This window comes from Plodia interpunctella, chromosome 3 (assembly GCF_027563975.2).
Source record: "Plodia interpunctella isolate USDA-ARS_2022_Savannah chromosome 3, ilPloInte3.2, whole genome shotgun sequence".
NCBI classification, from domain to species: domain Eukaryota; kingdom Metazoa; phylum Arthropoda; class Insecta; order Lepidoptera; family Pyralidae; genus Plodia; species Plodia interpunctella.
Genome location: NC_071296.1, coordinates 144,465 through 165,181, shown reverse-complemented (window position 1 = coordinate 165,181; position 20,717 = coordinate 144,465). Strand labels below are relative to the sequence as shown.

Here is a 20,717-nt window from a genome sequence, read left to right as displayed (position 1 = left end):
AATAACGAATAAATGAATTTCTGCGTACAGTTTTAGACTAAGATTCCTTTCTACACTTGTAGTGCTCGGAGCATAATAAATACTTGCAAGCAGTTTTTCCACACCCTGGGTTTTTTATGCTTACGTTGAATAAAGAATCGCTGAACTTTTGAACCCGGCCAAATCCGGTGTACATGCATACAATAAATGGAATACTCAAAACCTGTAGCCGAATGAAAACTCCTCGCATTAACCTCTATCATATTTACCAGATGTGTTTATATTACATTTTTAATTATTTAAATATATTGCACATCTTTAAGTTAGGTCAGTTAACTAGTCAAACTAATTTATATTAAACTAATTCTAAGCATTGTCTGCCAGTGCACCGTTGGAATAAAGTAATTATATAGAAAAGTGACACACTAAATAGATTTTAAACCCCACGCATGTTAGTATGTGAAGTGCATTACCTACCAAGTGACAAACATACACCACTCTCAAATACTACTTTTTACCCAATCGAAGCCAGGACGTGTAGCTAGTTATACATATATTTATACTGAGATAAAATAATAATTACAAAAATACTTAAATACTTATTAACTTGTAACACTTATCCGTAACCCAAGACAAGCCTAAGACTGTGGAAACCCATTTTATTACTTACAGTGACGAAGTAGCCTGGACTTAAAGTTTATTATCTAGAAATTCCTACAGGAGCTCAGCCACGTAACACATAATATTGCTAATAACTTCCGAAAGCGTTTTTATGAACATGTAAATTATACAGATTTTACAATATTTTAAAAACACATTCCCTTCAATTTTGACTTAGTATTTTGTTGTGTTTAAAAACGTTTCAAGTATCCTTGAAGCCTAGATGTCAGCAATGTTGCAAGCTAATGTTTCCTCCGCAACGACCTCATGTACTACATACGCTACCTACTTAGCCCCATACATATGTAAAAGTTATATAATACGTCTGTCTTGCTCCATTGCTCCATAGCGCGGTTCGGCCCTGACTCTTGGCCGCTTGTAGCGATGGTGTTGGTTCCTCCGTATAAAGAATATTAGTATAATTATAATTTATAGATAGATTTAGCTTCAGAGCCGGTTGGGTAGTTTTGAGTATGGTATAAAAGCACAGGAGTGACTTTCAACTCAGATAACGATACGATAACTACTTCAGCAAACTACTAATGTTTTACGAAGTTGGAAAGTAAATATATTTAGATTTTACTTTAAAACTCATGTTGACATTGGACGCTAAGATAACACAGAACACGTGACTACCAGTGCTCGTAAAGAATATCGTCATGATAGTGTATCGGCGGGTCACGGGCAGAGCCTCGCTCATTTCAGGGCCAGAGGCGAGCTGAACTAAACTGGATTATATCAAAACTTTAGGACTCAACTCCCACGTTTGTAACTAGGTGTTCTGTATACATATATTAGTGCGTGCTTTCCCGAGCCGGTTATAACCACGCACTTAAAAGTATTTTGTTACAAAAATCCTACCAAATCCTCACACATTTGGCTGTAAAGTTTATCTCCAAGGCCAAGGGCCAGGATAGTATCGACGATCGCTTATCGCTCATTGTGCCACCCCTGCACCCCTGTGTACAAGCCGCATTGACTTTCAAATGCGCGCGCGCACGCTCAAGTTTCAAGTTCAATGTGAACCGAAACGTATCAATAAAAAGCGTATAAACGCGCAATCAATGTATTATTCAGAATCCTTGACACGTTGCCAGGCAAGCAGAGCAAAATAATGGAAGGACAGAAATTAAGAATCAAAGCTTACCAGCAAAAATACGTCTAACAAATATTCTCACAAATATTTATTTTCATAAAAGAAAAATAAATAATTATGACAATTTTTCACTAAATTTCCATTTTTGACACAAGCTTTTATTGTCGGTGGAGAGATTTTGTTGCATTCGGCGCATGGCTTAGATTAACAAAAAAATCCCGGGGTACTTAACGACGCGTAACAAAATAAAAATGTCCGTGCACTAAACCAGCCAGTTCACCCTCGACATCCAAAGCGCAGTCGAAGAAGAAGCAACGCAACAAACTTCGCTACAGAATTTTCTCCATGCATATTAATTAACACATGTTAGTCTTATAAGTATTTTTAAATATAATTTGTTATAAAATTAACCAACAACTTAGTGTTGTCATAGCATTTACTCGTACGTTCATGACCTATCCATATTCAGCATGTTTTAATACAGGTTCTAACCATATCTCTCTTCTCTTTCCATTCTGTGAGGGGCGGAGCGGCTGTCTATTACACATTCATTGTGGACCAGATAACGGATTGTGAGTTACGCTCAATGTATAATATAATGCCTGTTTTTGCCCACAAAATGTATAGTGTTCATTTACTTGCCCTCCTCCATAGACATAATCTTTTCCAAATCTATTAAGTTCTACGTCTGAACGATTTTTTAAATTTTATAATTGAAATATTCTCTTTTTCTAATGTCCCTTTTATCGAATCAAAGATATTCTGATTGGATAAAAGGGAAAGTGGTAAAACTTAATACATTTTTACATATTACTTATGAACTGATATTGTATCTTATCGAATTTAATTTGTGTATCTACATTATCAAAAAGACAACTGATATTCGTAATTTTGATGATACAACCATAAATACATAATATTAAAGTAAAATATTGTGTGTAAGATCCCAGAAAATATTCTATGCTAATCTATTAATGTATCTAATCCATTATTCAGTTCATAGCGAATGCGGAAACCTATCGTGGTGACGGGCGAATTGAATAAAACGATACTAAGTAGTTAGGCCGAATCCATTATTTTATACTTAATGAGACCCCAATATTCACTGGGTTCTTAGTTTACATTCAAGTAATAATAATAGAAACGACATATTTGAATTTCTCAAGATGTTATAAAAGATAGGCTAACTTGTAGAGTATCAATATGTATTCCCGGACTGGTTTGATTCGGTCGATAGACGTTTGCAATTCAAATGCCGTTAATGAAGTTCGGCGGTGTCGCCGAAGCAATAGCTCGTGGCTCCGACCAATCTCTATCGCGCACTTTTAAACTTGTAATCACAAGCGAGGCTTAGGCTGAGTTGCACCAGTTAACTTTGACGTTGACGTTAATCTGCGCGCCGCTGACGTTTAGACAAATGGCATAATCTGCGTTTTTCTGCGCACCCTTAATAGTTAGTCACACGTACATACATAATATACTTGCCTATATCCGGGAGGAATATTACTTATGTTCTTCTCCATAGTCCTAGCTATTATATGAATAATATCAAAATCAGTTTCGTAGCGCATCTACAGCGCCTTGTTGTACTCGTTATAATGAATAAATAAATAAATATATTAGGACAAATCACACAGATTGAGCTAGCCCCAAAGTAAGCTCTAGACTTGTGTTATGGGATACTAACTCAACGTTACTATACTTTATAACAAATACTTAGATAGATAAACATCCAAGACCCGGGCCAATCAGAAAAAGATCATTTTCCATCATGACCCGACCGGGGATCGAACCCGGGACCTCTCGGTTCAGAGGCAAGCACTTTACCACTGCGCCACCGAGGTCGTCAAATAGAAATGTTGGTTTATGGATTGTATCCCGGTAAGATGAAATATACGGCCTAAGGAAGCAAGAATTATCTATTTTACTTTTCTCAGGTTACACAGGATTCATCTACCTACATAAAGTCAACAGTGAACAATGATAAGTTCATAGAAGAATTCTTCGGCACTTCTTGCCAATTTATCTTTTTGCTGTTTATGTCTTTTACTACATGAATCTGTGAAACGTTTATTTCCTTCTGATTTAGACCTTATTTCTACGTAGTTTACGTATTTTTTAAAATAATAATGAGATGAAAATAATCTGGAATCGAGCGGGAATTGAAGTTTACGTATATTTGAGATGGCGCGCAGCGTCACACATTTCTTCCAACGAAGGTCGACCGGTTCTTTTACCGAGTTTTACAATTTGAATAAAATATACATCATTAGAAACAGGCTGCGAGACACGCTCATAGTCTGTATGTATCTGCATTACGTTTATGAATTTAACGAAATCTTCAGAAAATTGATTGTAGGCTAGAATCAGCCGGTGGTCACCAGAACAGTATAGTGGGCGCAGACGAGGGCGCGGCTGGCGGCCACCCATCCCGCCCCCACCTGTGGCTCGGTTGCTGACCTGTGGCGCGCCCTCACGAGCCATTTCCTCGTCTGCCATTTTACTAATTATTGTATTTCGGCATCCCCCTGTACTTCCTACACAAATATCGTTTACTTTACGAACGAAGTTTGACTCGTGAATAAATATAGTTAACACATCGAGTTTTAATTAAGGAGATAATACAATGAATGTGGCAATATATATATTTAAGGCATTGCTGCTGACAGTGTTTTACATGAAAGTTTTAGATATCACTACATAAAACATAAAAATGAGTGATGCTCCCATGCCATAGTCAGGAACACGAATGTGACATGGCAGGAACCCCCGCCTCGCTCATCGTCGCATGTCGCAGCGCCCAGCTCTGCGCGGTCCGCCAGATATCATTAGTGGCTAACAATTATGCATTCGTGTACTTACTACTTCGACTTTTATTTCTGGGTTTGAGTAAGGGATAAATAAGTATGTGTAAGGTTGAAACATTTTCCAGTAAATGGCTGGTTTGTTTTTGTGTTTATTGGAAAGATACTGTAATGTAACATTGACCGAAGTCCAAGAGTAGTCGAGGTCAAGGGAGTCAATTCGAAGAGATAGCAGTATTAACAAAAAACAGCTACCAAAATCTTCAATGACCCTCAAATGAACTGAAAATACTATCCAAAGCATCGTCGTCTGATTATGAACTTTGATGACACAGACAGCACGTACATAGGTACACACTCATCAGTCATCAGGACGATCTCAGCATATCACGGTGCCTGCTCTGCGCCACGTCATACATTAATAAAAATTACTAAATGTATTAATAGCAACTCATTAGTCGTGTGCACACTGTGACCGAACTTGCCCGCCGCTGTACTGTAGCTCACTCATTTACCAGAATGTTATTTCATTATACTTTTAACGGTTATCTGCGAGTATAATGCTAGTTGTCCCGTCGATTCAAATGACATGAAAATGTTATAAGGATCAAAACTTTCTTATTTCAAAACTACCTAAAAATAGAGAGCACCTCATGTTTAGTACATTTGAAAATATTTTTTTAACGACTGATAAATTTGGTAAACAGCAGTCGTTATTGCGACTCTACGTATACTGATATTTAAGTCTTAATGGCAACCGTGTGTGTTGTCGTAGAGCACGTGGTACCTTGGAACACGTGTCGCCAGTCTCCACACTCAGAACAATGTGGCTAACATGGTATTGATGTGTTTATTTATTCTCCATAACTTATACTGTTATAACAATTAACGTAGACTATTATTTTTTGTTTACCTTTTCTCGGTAGGTGCATGTTGTAATGTGTTTGTGTATTGAGCAAAAGATATCCTACTCCAGGTCACAAAAAAGCCAAACACTAACAATTTGGCACTAATTAAGTAGATGTGCAATTTTTGCAAACAATATTCGAGGAATATTGGCGTATTACTAGAGCGATACGACAGGTCTGCGTCGCAGTCGGCGTGCTGCCACCGGGTCATGGCTCGGCCGTCTCATCTCAGCTCCAGTAAATGTACCAATTTCCTCAACACTGTCAAAGTTTGGTACCTTCAAAGATTTGGAAATAAAATGTTTACCTTACACCCAACAAGAAGGACATACAGCACGTGGTCGTTAGAGTTTTTGTTAGTCTGCAACGCGGTCTGTACAGAGCATCACGTGACAGACGAAGCAACGGGGCGGAGGTAGGCTATCGCCGGGTCTTCGAGGGTTATCGCTCGACCCCTTATCACCGACCGCACTCACACACACAACATATTTACATTTACATACAAATTCAGCAACAATTCCTAATGCTCCACTAATCTAAATACAACCGTAAATAGTTCTTATGAAATACGAAAGTTAATTTGTTTATTACCTCTTCATACTCTAATCTATTCAACCAATTATCTTGAAATTTTGCATACATATAGTTTGAAGTATGGAGAAGAACTTGAGTACCTTTCATGCAAGAAAAATAACTGTTTCCGTAGGAAATATACGCGGGCGAAGCCGCAGGTAAAAGCTAGTTAACATATTATATTAGGTCTTCAGGACAGGTCCGAAAATTAAATCAGGAACCAGCGTAATCCGGTAAGAAAACATATAGAAGAAGTGTATTTTTTAACAATTCTGAAAACATATTGCTATTATTTTTAACAAACCAATAAGAAGAATTAAAATATATTGGTAATAAATCATTCATGTTTTTCTATTTTATTTAAACGGACAAACCTCTGCACCTAATTTAAATCTTCATAATAATGTTTATGTGTATGATTAGATCATTCATTAGAAGTATATAGGCTATCTATAAACTCGAAATATCTACCCAAAGTTACAGATAACCCGCACTCCAGATCAATGTTTTATCTGTCGCTGTACTACTTAACCCTATTTGGGCTCCGGGTGAAGTGACACATGTTGTTTTCAGATGCTGCCCGAGTATCACAGCGGGATCAAATTGGGTCGCGTTGTCGCCACAACAGGCACAGACCACGGAGAGTAAAGAAGTCGCACTGTTTCGGAAATGTACCTTACTGTGTCTACGTCATTAATTAATAAATGCAGTTACCACGTGAACATGACAACTTTATTTCGTTTACAAATTTTGTTAGCATTAATCGTCGTGGTGAAAAACTGTACACTAACATTCCACAATACGTGACGTCACGTGGGGGAAGCTTAGAAATGACAATAAGGTAACAACTTAAATGAAATTGGGTATCAATGTCAATAAACTGTCGAATCAAAGATTCTCTAAGTATATCTTTCGTCCAAATATGTTAAAGCTCAACATTCATGAAGCTTTTTCTCCGCAGGCTCGTTACCCGCGCTGCGGGCAATTGGAGCAAGGAGCTGTTGACGTGGCTCCGCTCACCCGCTCACCCGCGATATCGAGCGCTCCACTTCGGAAAGTGTCCACAAATTGACGAAGTAGATACCAAAATTACGGACTGGTCGATACGGTAGTTATAAAAAGATTGCTTTTTTGGATCCATGAGTTTTTTTATTTACAGATTTTTTTTGAGCAGATATCGGGCAGGCCGCCGCGAACAGCGTGCACCGAGCCTTGATAAGTAAACTATTTAGCGCACGCATTTATTACGAGCGCTCGAGTTCACAGTACGTCAAGAGCTGAAGGACTTCCACACACACGCCGGCGAGTAAACTGCCAAACATATAGTTTGGCAAACCTGTAAGAGGAAAAATCACATATTGATCTATTACTCTATCACCCAAAGGTCTAAAGGCTACGATTTACATTATTATCCCACACACGGGCAATGTAAATAGTAAATGTAGCTAGAACTAGCAGGATTAAGAAAACACGTACTTTTTTTCTTCCAAAATGTTTAGGTATTTTTCTACTCTCTGAAGACTTTGGAGTACGTATTCGTTTGACCATATTACGAAGCAACAGTTGGAAAAATGTACTGTAAAAAATCTGATCTGTGTAACCAAGCATTCAAATACATAAGTTTCCTGTATACTATGCATATGAAGAAAACTTACTATACTTTCGGAAACCGGAAGAAAAGTAACAGCTGCCGCCGCTGTTGTGCGCGGACGCTTATGGTCGACGCGGTTATCGCCGCTGGTAAATTTGCATTGCAGTTAACGCGGTCTCAAATACGACTTACATTGTTGCCTTCATTGAGCTCTTCTCAAACAACTCTTCCACCGTAACCCTCGCTGGTTAAATATACATTTATTGGTCTTTGAATAAACTATCAATTCGACGCACGTTTCACGTGAAATACCTACAAAATACAAGAAGAACTAGTAAAAATTTATGATGGTATAGAATCTATCTAAAAATAATAATAACCCATGAAACGTATGACCGTCTTGTCTATGTGTTAATAGGATCTAAACTTTAATCATATATTTTGTTACACACCATACCCTATATGTCCCACTGTATGCGACTTCGGCGGAATATTGTGATTAACTCTTGTCAAAAGATATCGACCCATATACTTACAGCGTCAAATCCTAACAGCTCGGAGTTTGGTGAACTAATTGGAAGTCTAGGGGCCGACAGGTGGAATAATTGTCACAATAAACAGCGTAATGGAGTGCCGCCGCGCCCAACGAGTTAATTAGTGAAATGACACCGCCGCCCGCCGCCCCGCCACTCCCCGCGCCAAGCCCGCGAAATATACCATTATCCTTATCACGATGCTTATAAATTTTTCTGACCACCATTCATTTGTAGACCGTCGTTCATCCTCGCTAAGGGAGGGAAATCACATTCATTTTATACATCTCTAGCCACCCATCCTACAGAGAGGATGTCTGACACAGACCATTTAACCTTGGTGAAATGGTCTGTGATGTCTGACCATTCATCAGGATTGTAACGGTTGCCATTAGAAAATCATTTTTACTATAGCCTCGTGAGTTGTCATCATTTTTTTTTTTTGTAATTGAAAGCTGTAAACTGTTCAAATACTTTTACTTACTTTCAAAGTCAAATGAATAGACACGTTAGGAGTAAGTAGTCTGGATAGATCTCACGCTGTAAAATATTATTTATCAGGAAACATAAGTGTCTTTATCCGGTTTCTACGGTTGATATGGGCTATTTGGGGTATAATAAAGTTAAGTAGATTCTCATCATCAATTTACTCTCGAATTTAATTTCCATTTCCACTTTGGACTCTTAATTATTTTAATTCATAACTTTAGTATGTAAATGTAACACCGGTGTGGTAATATATCGGGTACATTCTGGAATAATGAAGGCAGTCGGCGAGCCACACATCACCATTTTTAATTTGATTAATGTGTCAACACACGCACTGGTCCACCACACCAGTGACGTCAAGAGCTCGTCACCTCTCAAATTAATTTCTGTTGGAATGCGTTGACCTTTTAAGTTATTTCCTCACCTTTTTAAACAACAAGTTGACATGTAAGTAGTAATTAGTATAAGTTTGGTGGACAATGGGCAATACAAGTAATACTACACGCAGCACCAAAAATATATTTTTCAACTGATGACTGAAAACAAATGCTTATTATTTGATTAGCATAATACGTGTGTCTTGTAACGTAAGTGAATGTACTAATCTGGGCTTCCTTAACAAATAATGCATGAGTCCTGTGACACTCAATTTATTTCAAAATAAGGTGTTAAGAAAGCGCGGTACGCCGCGCGGCTCAGGAACCGGTCGCTGGTCGCTGCCATCAGCGACTGCGGCGACACTCTCAGAGGCGTGTACATACAGCACGAAGGTTTCGGTCGTAAGATGTCTGACGTGGTCTGGCCTTTTAGGGTTCTGCACGCAAAGGGTAATAACGGGACGCTTTCACTGTCTGTCATTATATTTTTTTTGGATATTTGCCTTCGTCATCCAAACTTGCTAGGCTGCTATTGCTGCGTTTAAAAAACAATAACCTGTGTAAGCATCATTACAATCTAGAGGTAGATTCTATCCAGAGACTATTCAAGTGGATAGTTGGTGGAATGAGAATAAAAATGTGTGAGATTATTTATAACGCGACAGGCAGAGCCTCCCCGAGGTACAGGCTGCAGCGACGGCTGCGGCAATCTTGCCGAATTGAAATTGAATTGAATTGAACTGAAACATCGAATTGGATCGACTTGTATAAAATGTTGCCGGCCGCTTGTTGCAGACTAAAAACTAGTTATGCACAATTTTATCTGCACAAATCATCAACCGTCTTGTACCTGCGTAAATTCATATATTGTAATTATAATAATTGCAGTGCAGTGCATGGTACATAGTTTGAATTGAAGAATTGCACCTGGTTTTCAGTTCACGTACAAAACTAACGTAATCCAGGCACTTGACAATGGAATGACAATGACATTTTATTATCGAAAAATGTCAATTTTTGGAAATACGTACAATCGTATTGTATATAGGTACATATATATACGAATAGAAGTTAAAACTTTAATTAACCGAATTAATTTAGTTTTAATTTTTTATTTCATTCATGAATCTTATAACACAAATTACGTAAAACTTTGGATAAAGTTAAAACTAATTGGTCAATTTTGGTCGATTGGTTGCAGAAATGTTGAGGAGAAAGAAGTGCGCGAGCTGCCTGATCTGGATAAGGTTGACTGACAAGCGGAGTGGCGCTTGCGACCGGCAGGACTTGTTTATAATAATCTGTGGTCCACGGTACTTCCATATAATCTGCTTATAAATACAAGACAGGTTTCACCGCGCCGCCTAATGTGTGCCAACGGAGGCACGGTCCAGCGAGAAACAAGTCAATCAATACATGTAATAAAATTGAAAAAAGGCCAAATTTGTTCATTGGATATATTTTTTTAATTCTTCATGGAATATACTTAGTTACTGATATAGATGACGAAAATATAGTTTTGGAATTTTTTGTCTGTCTGTCTGTCTGAACGCGCATCACTCGAAATCTACTGAAGCGATTTGCTTGATATTTGGTATGTAGGTACCTTATTTACCGGGTTAACATCTTAAATACATTTCATCCCGGTAAATGGTCAGGTTCCCGTAGGATAATTGAAAAACTAATTGTGAATCAAAAATACCCCAGAATCCTGGGTTAACATCTTATAGACATTTCATCCCGGAAAATGTTAAGGGTCCTGTAGGAAAATTAGATACATTTCATCCCGGTAAATGTTCAAGTTTCTGTAGGATAATTGAAAAACTAATTATGAATAAAAAATGCCTCCGAATCCCGGGTTAACATTTTATAGACATTTCATCCCGGAAAATGAGGGGGGATCCTGTAGGAAAATTAAAATAACAATCCACGGAGCCGATTTACTTAAAAATTTTGTAGAAAGGTGTAAACAGAATATAAACAAATTGTTTTTATCGATTAAAGTCTGATATAGATATAATGGGCGCAGTATGTATCAATATATCAGTATAATACTCCGTGACTGACTGACTGATAGACAACATACACCCGAAAAACTGCTGGGCGGGAAGGAAATTTGGCATGTAGTGTAGGTGAGCACCAAGAGAGGATTTTTAGAAATTCTACTCCGAAGGGGGTGAAAGGGGTGAAAATCTGTAAATATGAAAGTTCTACACCGTTGAAGTTAGTAACTTGAAAAGTTTCATAAGGGAGGTGAAAGATTGTATGGGAGTTAATACAATTTTCAAGATAAAAAGCTGAAAATTGGCACACTTACTTTTTGTAGTAAATAACAGTAATAGTAAATACAAAAAATGTTTAATTTACGTTTGTGGTTAATAAAAAACCGGGACGTAAAACGTCATGGAAAATGGGACGGCACGCGTTGCAGAAAGCGGGAGTGAGAGTAGGAGCGGGAAATGGGAAGGAGACACGTAATGGGAAACAGGACGGGACACATTGCAAAAAACATGATGGCACAATATGCTACGGTACGGGATATCTACTTATATCACATAGCAGGAAGCGGGATTGGACAAGTTTGCGGGACGAGACACGAAGCGGGAAACAAAAAATTGAACTAAAGATGAGAAAAAATGCGAATTTGAATCATATATGTTTACCAGTCTTACAGAGTACGCGATAGAAAATTTACTGAGATTTTGCTATGAAATTCACGCGGGCGAAATATATATCAAAGTGGCGCTAGTGTGACTAGAAGGACTGGTGTATCTAGTCACAATAGCGTGCTATTCGTTCGTCGATTTTGTAATGAAAACGGTTAACGGCTGGATTTGAATACGCGACAGACCGAGGTAAAAAATGGCGGCTTCGCAGCCTCCGCGCGGCGTTGAAGTCTAATCTTAGCGCATGTCCGCAGTCACCGATCGCTAAATATTCATAATATCTCTGCCCGGCCGGAGCGCTGAGAGGTCAGAGATAAAGTTCCGTGTATATACGAAGACAATATCACCGAGCGAACGATATGGTTTTTATGAAGGTATTCCAATTCGTTTCGCACAATTTACAAACTATACCCTGCATACACACAAACACTTTCTCATAATATTAGTGTGGATGTAGAGTTCACAATTATGTCTAAAATTTATGAATTACAATTAGCTTTATTTTTGTATGCCGCTGTAGTTGCGCCGCGTAGGTATAGGTAGGCCAAACAGGCAGAACCGGAAACATACCCCCCTTGCCTCCCCCTCCCCTCACCTAGACATCAACCTGCTCTTACGCTTATGAATAAAAATGTTCACATTTCACAATTGCATTATATCGCTGTGAATTTTTTTCTCAATAAATGTTTTTTTTTTTCATTTGGATTGAAACTTTGCAATGAGCGGATTATCCTCTTAAACTCATTTGAAAATATGAGATGGAACAACCAAGTTTGTGCTCATATTTTTTGGCTTTGGGGCTGATATGTTATATGATGTTAAGGAGCCACTAGTGAGCTCGAACACCTCGCGACGTAACTGACTGGCGCGAATGGCGCGTTCAGGTATGCTTCATCATCCGTGAGCTGGTGTTACGCGTATTCGCTGGATGTACGCTCTATTTCGTGCGCTGTTTGTACGATCATAACCACGAAATCCAACTAGTTCGTAGGGATTGTAAAGAAAATATAATTTTTCAGTTACCTACTTAAGGATGTACCACTAATATATCAGTTCAGATTAATACCAAAATTTCTCATTACTTTTCATAGTGTGTTGTTCAAGTGTTGTGGCACAGCATTTATTTTTGAGGCCAGTGTGCTACTGTCACGGCTACTGTTTGCTTGTTTTCCAAACAAAGCTACCACTCGGCGGTAGTGATTCGACAAAAGTGGTGTTTACGAAGATAATGGTGACATAAATTTGAATGGTAATGCGCGGGTCGCGACCGCACTCCGCCCCTAGCCCCGCACGCCGCGCAGGCCTACGCCTATCCTACTGCCACACACAAGTCACACCACCTGGACCTCTAACTTGCACCCACACTCTTCAAAGTTTGGAATACAGAGGAAGGATATGTCTTATTTTTTTCTCTCTGATCAGAGTTTATAGAGATATATTTGACCTCCTCTAGGAAGATCCACAGGATAACACATATCGTAGTATAATTGCAGCTGCAATTGCATTTATAATAGTGTGAGAAATTTAACGCATTGTAGATGTATTTTTTGTGCATAATTTAGTTTCAAAAGAGATAATTTTTATAGAGATGGATGGTATGATGCTATTTGCTTTGCTTACAAATGTGACTGAAAGTCTCATTTTTATTAAAGTCTAAAACTAAACTCTGGTATCACGCGTAGCTGCTGGGAGTGATATGTCGTGAAGCTTCTTGTCGTAATTAATCCTTCAGTTTAACTTAACGTCGCAAGCTAGTACACAGACACGCCGGACGATGCAGTTTCACCGGGGGACCCCGGGTATGGTTTAGCCCTTCAGCATCAGCGACCGGCCACGGGAGTGGGGTAGCCCCTCAGCATCAGCGACCGGCTCCGGGAGTGGGGTAGCCCCTCAGCATCAGCGACCGACCCCGGGAGTGGGGTAGCCCCTCAGCATCAGCGACCGGCCCCGGGAGTGGGATAGCCCCTCAGCATCAGCGACCGGCCCCGGGAGTGGGGTAGCCCCTCAGCATCAGCGACCGGCCCCGGGCGTGGGGTAGCCCCTCAGCATCAGCGACCGACCCCGGGAGTGGGGTAGCCCCTCAGCATCAGCGACCGGCCCCGGGCGTGGGGTAGCCCCTCAGCATCAGCGACCGACCCCGGGAGTGGGGTAGCCCCTCAGCATCAGCGACCGGCCCCGGGAGTGGGTTAGCCCCTCAGCATCAGCGCCTGGCCCCGGGAGTGGGGTAGCCCCTCAGCATCAGCGACCGGCCCCGGGAGTGAGGTAGCCCCTCAGCATCAGCGACCGGCCCCAGGAGTGAGGTAGCCCCTTAGCAAAAACAAGGTAAATGTAAGTAGGTACCTACTGAAAAGTTTCCAGTCTAAATGTGAAATGTATAATCGTTAAAACTGGATAAAATTTTGTTGACTACCTTTTGTACCATGTACGTAAAGTAAAGAAGTAAGTACGTAAGTATTGTCATATACATATTCAGCAAGCTGGAAACTTTTAAGACAGCTTTTCTCATTTTTAGTTTTCTCATCAGTATACCTACGAAAGTTCATTGATGAAAGTTTATCTCAAGCATATGGTTTTCCGTTTATTATTTCTCGATATGAATCAGAATACCAGTATAATTTTCATTTCTGATAAGTAACCAATTATGAAAATAAACCATAATCGATAATTACTAACAGATGAGACAATTCTCTTTGTCGTACTATGTAATAAAATCGCTGTGAATAAAATATTATTTATAGCCTTCATAATTTTTATGTTCATAGAGCATTTTACATTCCTATGCAAATGAAGGGAGGCTCTTCGTCCGCTGGCCAGGACCTGAAGTGGGTTCAGAAATATACGTGACATTCATTTACAGCTCCAGCCAAGCACAGTTATTTACATGAATCAATATTTATTGCTGTTGAATGAATTTAAGTTACTTAATGAGAAACCAACGTAAAAGGACGACCTCTGTGCTGGCGGGAGTGCTATTTATCTGCGAGCTCTATAAATAAAAGTAATAAGTAATATTCGCACGGATCGACCGGTAATGTATGCACTTTGCACACTATACATTACGTTATTGTAAGGCCAAACAGTGATAAATTTATATCTACAGAACCGGCTTCTATATACATACACTGTGAATTCTCGCCATATTCTACCCATTATTAGAGAAAAAAAAATTATGCCGAGCTAAAGAAAAGTACACTAAACCCAGAATATGTACCTTACGTGAGTTTTACGACTGTATACATTATGAAGTAAATAGCACGTTACGAAAATTCTTAATAACATAAAGTGGATCGAACAGCTCTAAATTATAAAACTTGCTTAACAACGAGCATCTTTTAATGATTCAACAACTATGGTTATGATAACAATTAAAATGTCAGATTGGTGCTCGCTTTAGTTAAACACGCACGCTTAGTTGTCTCTAAAATATCTTTAGAAAGCTATATCAGAAAACAAACTTGAGATCGTGGAGAAGCTTCGTCCCAAGGATCAATAACTCTCAGCACTACTCAGAGCACCTATCAATGCTATTCAAACAAAAAATACCTGTTTCGACTCCAAACGGAAAACTTACGTGAGCCCTAGCTAGATGTTATTAAAATCAGCGCTTTCAGAGGAATATCTCTAAATTATGTCGTCAGTGATGCAGTTGTTTACTGTTATTTGTACTGACACACAGATACCATTCCATATCTCTAATTGACGTCTGTAATTACTTTGACGCTTAATTTTATAAGATGTCGGATAGAAAGGAAAGAACGGACGGATGAAAGTCGCAAACTATATATGAGTAAGGGCAGGAAATTAAACCATATCGGTATATTTTAATGTCTTTAATGATAAAAAACTTAGTTATACATATATTTATTAGGAAACATTTGTACATACTTTACTGGCTCAATCTTGAGCAACTCTTCCAAACAGGTGAATTTTATGTACGAAGATTTCAACTATTATAACCGATAATTTATATATAACACATTAGGTACTATCCTTAATAAGTAGGTACAGTTACAAAATGTTAGAAGAAAACAAAGTAAAATAGATTGCTTTACAGACTTTCTTGAGAACTTATACTTATACTAACTTACTGACGGATTAACTCAAAACACTTTTTTTTGTAAAAATTAATAAAATAAGTGCTATTGTTAAACAAGTTACATTTTTAGGACTAATAGTCGATCGTAAACCATCGCAGCTTTGTTTGATGATGACGAGATCTTGCAGTCTAGACCTTAGATAAGTTACCTTATAACCTTATAATATACAATCGGGAGATATTACCTTAGTACACACTTTTGGTACTTAAATAATTCATCTGTAAAAGCTACTGGTATAAACTTCATATATGTATTAATTTATTATCGAGCGTGTTTGTCACAACATCATTAAGCATAAACTGATATTTCGAGTTAAATGTATTTGTTTTTCTTGCGAATTCATCCAATTAAACGTATTAATGATAGCCAGCATGGGATAAATATTGACAACTTAACTGATAACTCTTAATTAAACTAATGAGAGTAAATCTTCTGCTGCAAACATAATTATAACAAATTTAATTGTTGATAATGAAGACGACGACTCTTGGAGAGCGAGCAAGCAAGCATCGTAACGGTACCGAGCACAACAGGCCGGCGCGCGGCGGCCGCAGTGTGATCAACACATATGTACGCGCGTCTATACGCTGAACATAAAGTTTATCGCAGGCGCCCACGGCCGCGGGGTCAACGTCCGAGTGGTCGCCGTCACGTGGGCTCCGCACCTGCCATGCTGACCAGCTCTCTACGACTTGTCAACCGATCCATGGGAATGCTAATCATACCGCCGATGATAATCGAACCACAAGACGTGCCACAAGACGACCTCTAAAACGGACGAAGCCCTATACGACTTCGAACATATTACCCACCCGAACCAAATATCATGTAGTCTTCTTATCAAACTATCTATACACTATCTGATACTCGTACATCATCAACTGGAGTACTGGTTTCCTTCATCGGTATAGCAAGAGATAGACTTTTAAATCTACTTTAGATATGAGTCAAACTGATATACAGATTCGGGTGACACAAGTGGGATTCGAATTCGTGGGACCTTTCGGTTCATATGCGAGTGGCTCACCGCCTACGTTTGAGAAGCCAAACATACAGAAGGCATCTTGATGTCGCCTGCTTGTGACAAGATACAATTAATTGGCTCCGAGTATGAAGATAGTCACCGCTTGTATACGTATATTTTTTGTCCATCTTTCATATACAATAAGCTGGAGCCTAATATGAGCATAAAATTAAGCATGAAAATCAAACTTATCAGCGAAAGCCAAATATTCAAAAGGTAAACTACCGAAATTTTTGACTTAGGTACCTAACTAGCTTACCTTGGTAGGTAGTTATAAAACTGACAATGGACTCTGGGTGTCGGCGGGTGGGCTCGCCGCCGCCAGTAGCTTATCCTTCGCCTTGACAAGTTGTCCGGCGATCGCCGCTCGCCGCCATCCGCGACCGCCGCGCGACCCGCGGCCTTGAGCACCACGCGTGCAGGCGCCCGAGGCGGAGCGCAATACGGTCACACGATAGATACTTTCAAACAAACGCTATGAACATTCCTTGATTAGAAAAAGGTAATACGAATACATACTTTTTTTATCTAATTGACAAAAAATATCTTTGACACTTGTACCTAATACTAAACACGCGACATCGTAGTAAGACGTTATTTACTGATTGCCTTTTATAATTAACCACCCTGACAGGTTTTCCTTTCGAACAATAAAACAAACAAGTGTAGGATCCTCGGTCGGTAGTATGAAATGAGTATCCCGCTGACAAGTTATTATCGGTTTTATCCTAAAAGCAGTAAACCCGCACACCTTCATATATTTTCATTTTAATGCAGGAGCATTTGAATAACCGCCGTCGCCGGCTGGCCCAGGGGTTGCCGCGGCGCAGAGCCTGAGCAAGCCAGACGAGTGCAGTCACGACGCAGCTCCCATTAACAAATAATGTAGGCCAAGCAGCGGCGACTGTAGTGCGCGAGTGCAACAGTGCAGCGCATATCACGGTGACTTGCATTTTTGGTGTTAAGAGGTTGTGTTCCAACAATTTTAAGGCGGTTAGTTTTCAGATAATTATAGCTGACTGTCTGAAGTGTTCACCAACTTTAGACAGTCTTGCCTTCTTTTATATAATATACTCGTACCATATGTTTTAAATTTAATAATTTAAAACGTGTTTGTGTGTGTGTGCAGTACATAATTGTATTGCAATACATAAAGGGCTAGAAAAATATGATAAAAATAGAATAATATAGTAACATTCTTTTGTTTCTTATGAATAATAATACTAATTGATTTATTACTATTTAATAAATCAATTAGTAGTAATCATAAGAAAACACTTTTTTTAATTAATTTTAATTTATTTTATTGTAACCAAACTTTAAATATATTAAATTTAACTCGCCGATAAATTTAATATTTTTAAGTTTGGTTATAGTTTTGAATTTGATCAAGTGTTTTCAATGTTCTCAATGTTCAATGTTATAATGTAAAGAAGAATATTCTGGCCTGGGACTGGCCACTAGACGCAGCCACAAGGCTGGCGCGGCTTTGGTGATAAATTGTGCAACAATGCGCGCGCAGGTGCACGCTGCCTGACCTTTAGGTCTCCCCCTGCCGCCCCCACACCCCCGCGACACACCCGCTCGCCTAGCCGTTACATCGACTAATTATAAATACACAGCCTTCGCTCAGGATAACCGACTCCCATACACCATCTACCACCAGACCCAATAACCAGACACGACTTAACGTCGAGGACAGATCAAAGAAAACGAATGGAATTTTTCATGACCGTGAAGAAATAGAAGCTATTTTAAAGGAGTCACGTCACACTTGTTGTGCAGCTCGCTGTAGTTACTACCAAACAAGTTCTCGCCCGAGTCGCAATAACTAGTGCTCACTTTATAAAAAAATATTGGCTCATCACCGTTCGAAGAGAACGACTTTTAAATATGTTCCTATAACTTATTTTCCTCTATTACTAGGTTACATTAATGATAGCATACATTCTGTAAGTTTAAAATATTAATAAATATTCAGTTCGCCCCCATCATGGAGGCAAACACATGACAGGTGGAGTAACCCACGGACCAAGAAGGATTCTACGTGACTATATTATACATAGCCGATGTGATAACAGCTAAACCTGGGCCTAGCCAAAGATAAGTACTGCCGCACTGCGGTGTTTCGCCGTAACATACACACAAACACATTAGAAAATGCTAAACTAAATAAACGGATCCAACAACAACACGCAAAGGGTGCGCCGAATATTATATATATTGTTAACACGGCAACATTCTGCTGGTGGCTGTGTGGAGTTGTATGTTGCATAGTTATGTTTCTCCTGCAGCCGTAACGAGGTATCGTTTTCATAGTAGACAAACTACAACTAATTTTCGATTCAATATAGGTGCATGAGGTAGCATGACGTGTAACAACAATATTTTACGTTTGCAAAAGAATAGCTGAAAGTGTTAATGTCTTTTCAAATAACTAAATAATTTAGGCATGGTCGATCATATCATAACAGTCGTTCCCTTGGTACATTGAATGTTCCAATAACTACGTCGACTGCGCACACGATGGGTCGCCGCTAACAACAGCCTTCGTCACAGCTGCTCAAACAAACACCCGAATCAATGACACCAAACGAGGTTTCTACGGTTTTATATAACACGAACTTGCCACCAAATCGTTGTGAATATGCCTTTAGGCGACTTGAATAAAATCTGACACCAGTGTTAGTAATAACACACTCGATATATGATGATGATTTTGAACATTTAGTAAATTCTTTAGAGCTCTGCTATTTTATATAGAAATATAAAACGTACGCATGACCTAAGTATTTTTAAAATAAATGTACTGTGAATATGTTTGCACTTTTTCTTATCATTTTGCATTTTTTATTGTAATAATAAGTCATATCAGATGCCACTAGACGATTTGAATAAAACATAACACCCGTATGCCAGTGTTAGCAATTCCGCAAGATGAAGAAGATTGTTACAATAAGCTCGTGCATACACTGGTTTTTCCTGGCAGCCTGTATATTATCAAAACAACTCGGTATAAAACTTAATTATTGTTGTGAATTACTTGTAAAAGTGACCATGGGTCAGCGTTGATGTCTTTTGCAGGTGCCAGCTTGGGGCGAGCGGGGGGCGGTGCGCGGGCGACGGGAGGGGGGGGGGGGGGGAGGGGTCAGGCCTGCAGGAGACATCAACGGGCTGGGGCATCTTTCTGTTAAGATTGATATTCTTCTTGGCAATATTTATAAGGTACCAAGAATTTGTTTTAACATATCACTTATTGTTTTTATTAATTTTATATTTATATACCTTTCTTTATTTATTTATAATAATTAAAACAATATATCTACAAAGCTGACAATACGCTAATGATTAACGCTGCACAAGAAATAAAACTGTTTTTAAATAACTTATATTTATTAAGAGAAGAGATCCTAGACTTAAATGGTAAAGTTTAACTTAGATACTAGTTGTTCGCCGCGAACCTAGACCTCGCGTACACAATAAATGTTTACAGAATTGAATATTTCAAAAACTACTTAACCGATTTTGTTGCGCTACGAACTAAAAATACTATTGACAGATTAACCTTTTAAATTTCATCAAAATCAGACCAACGGTTCGAAAGTTACCGCGTTACAAACATACATTCATACAAAAAAAAAAGTTTCTCTCGCTTCGCTCGCTCGGTCAACCACCCCGACACTTTTGAACAGGAATACGCCTTATTAGTCAGACAGATAATTTCTACAAAGTTCCGAACAATAGCTCGTTTCTTCCTAATACAATAAATATTTATATATTATGTAATAGAACGCGAGCTCTGACTGAAACCATAGTGTGTGGGAAACGACAGAGGCGCTCCAATTTCCACGCCGTGCAGCAGCCGCGTTGGGAAGCACACGCCGGTGTCGGGCAATGCTGACCTGCGCACGCGGCGCTCT

General features: G+C 39.1%; 1 long non-coding RNA gene across 2 annotated transcripts; it reads right to left on the bottom strand.

Moving 5' to 3' along the window:
- Positions 1-6,600: 6,600 nt before the first annotated feature.
- LOC128683543 (uncharacterized) lies at positions 6,601-8,631 on the bottom strand. 2 transcript variants are annotated; one of them, XR_008406302.2, is made up of 3 exons: positions 8,148-8,631; positions 7,676-7,923; positions 6,601-7,356 (listed from the first exon to the last, which is right to left on the bottom strand). It is a non-coding gene; the product is annotated as an uncharacterized LOC128683543 (long non-coding RNA). The 2 variants fall into 2 exon arrangements; XR_008406301.2 differs by having other exon boundaries at positions 6,617-7,356; positions 7,804-7,923; positions 8,148-8,608.
- Between the last annotated feature and the right edge of the window lie 12,086 nt (positions 8,632-20,717).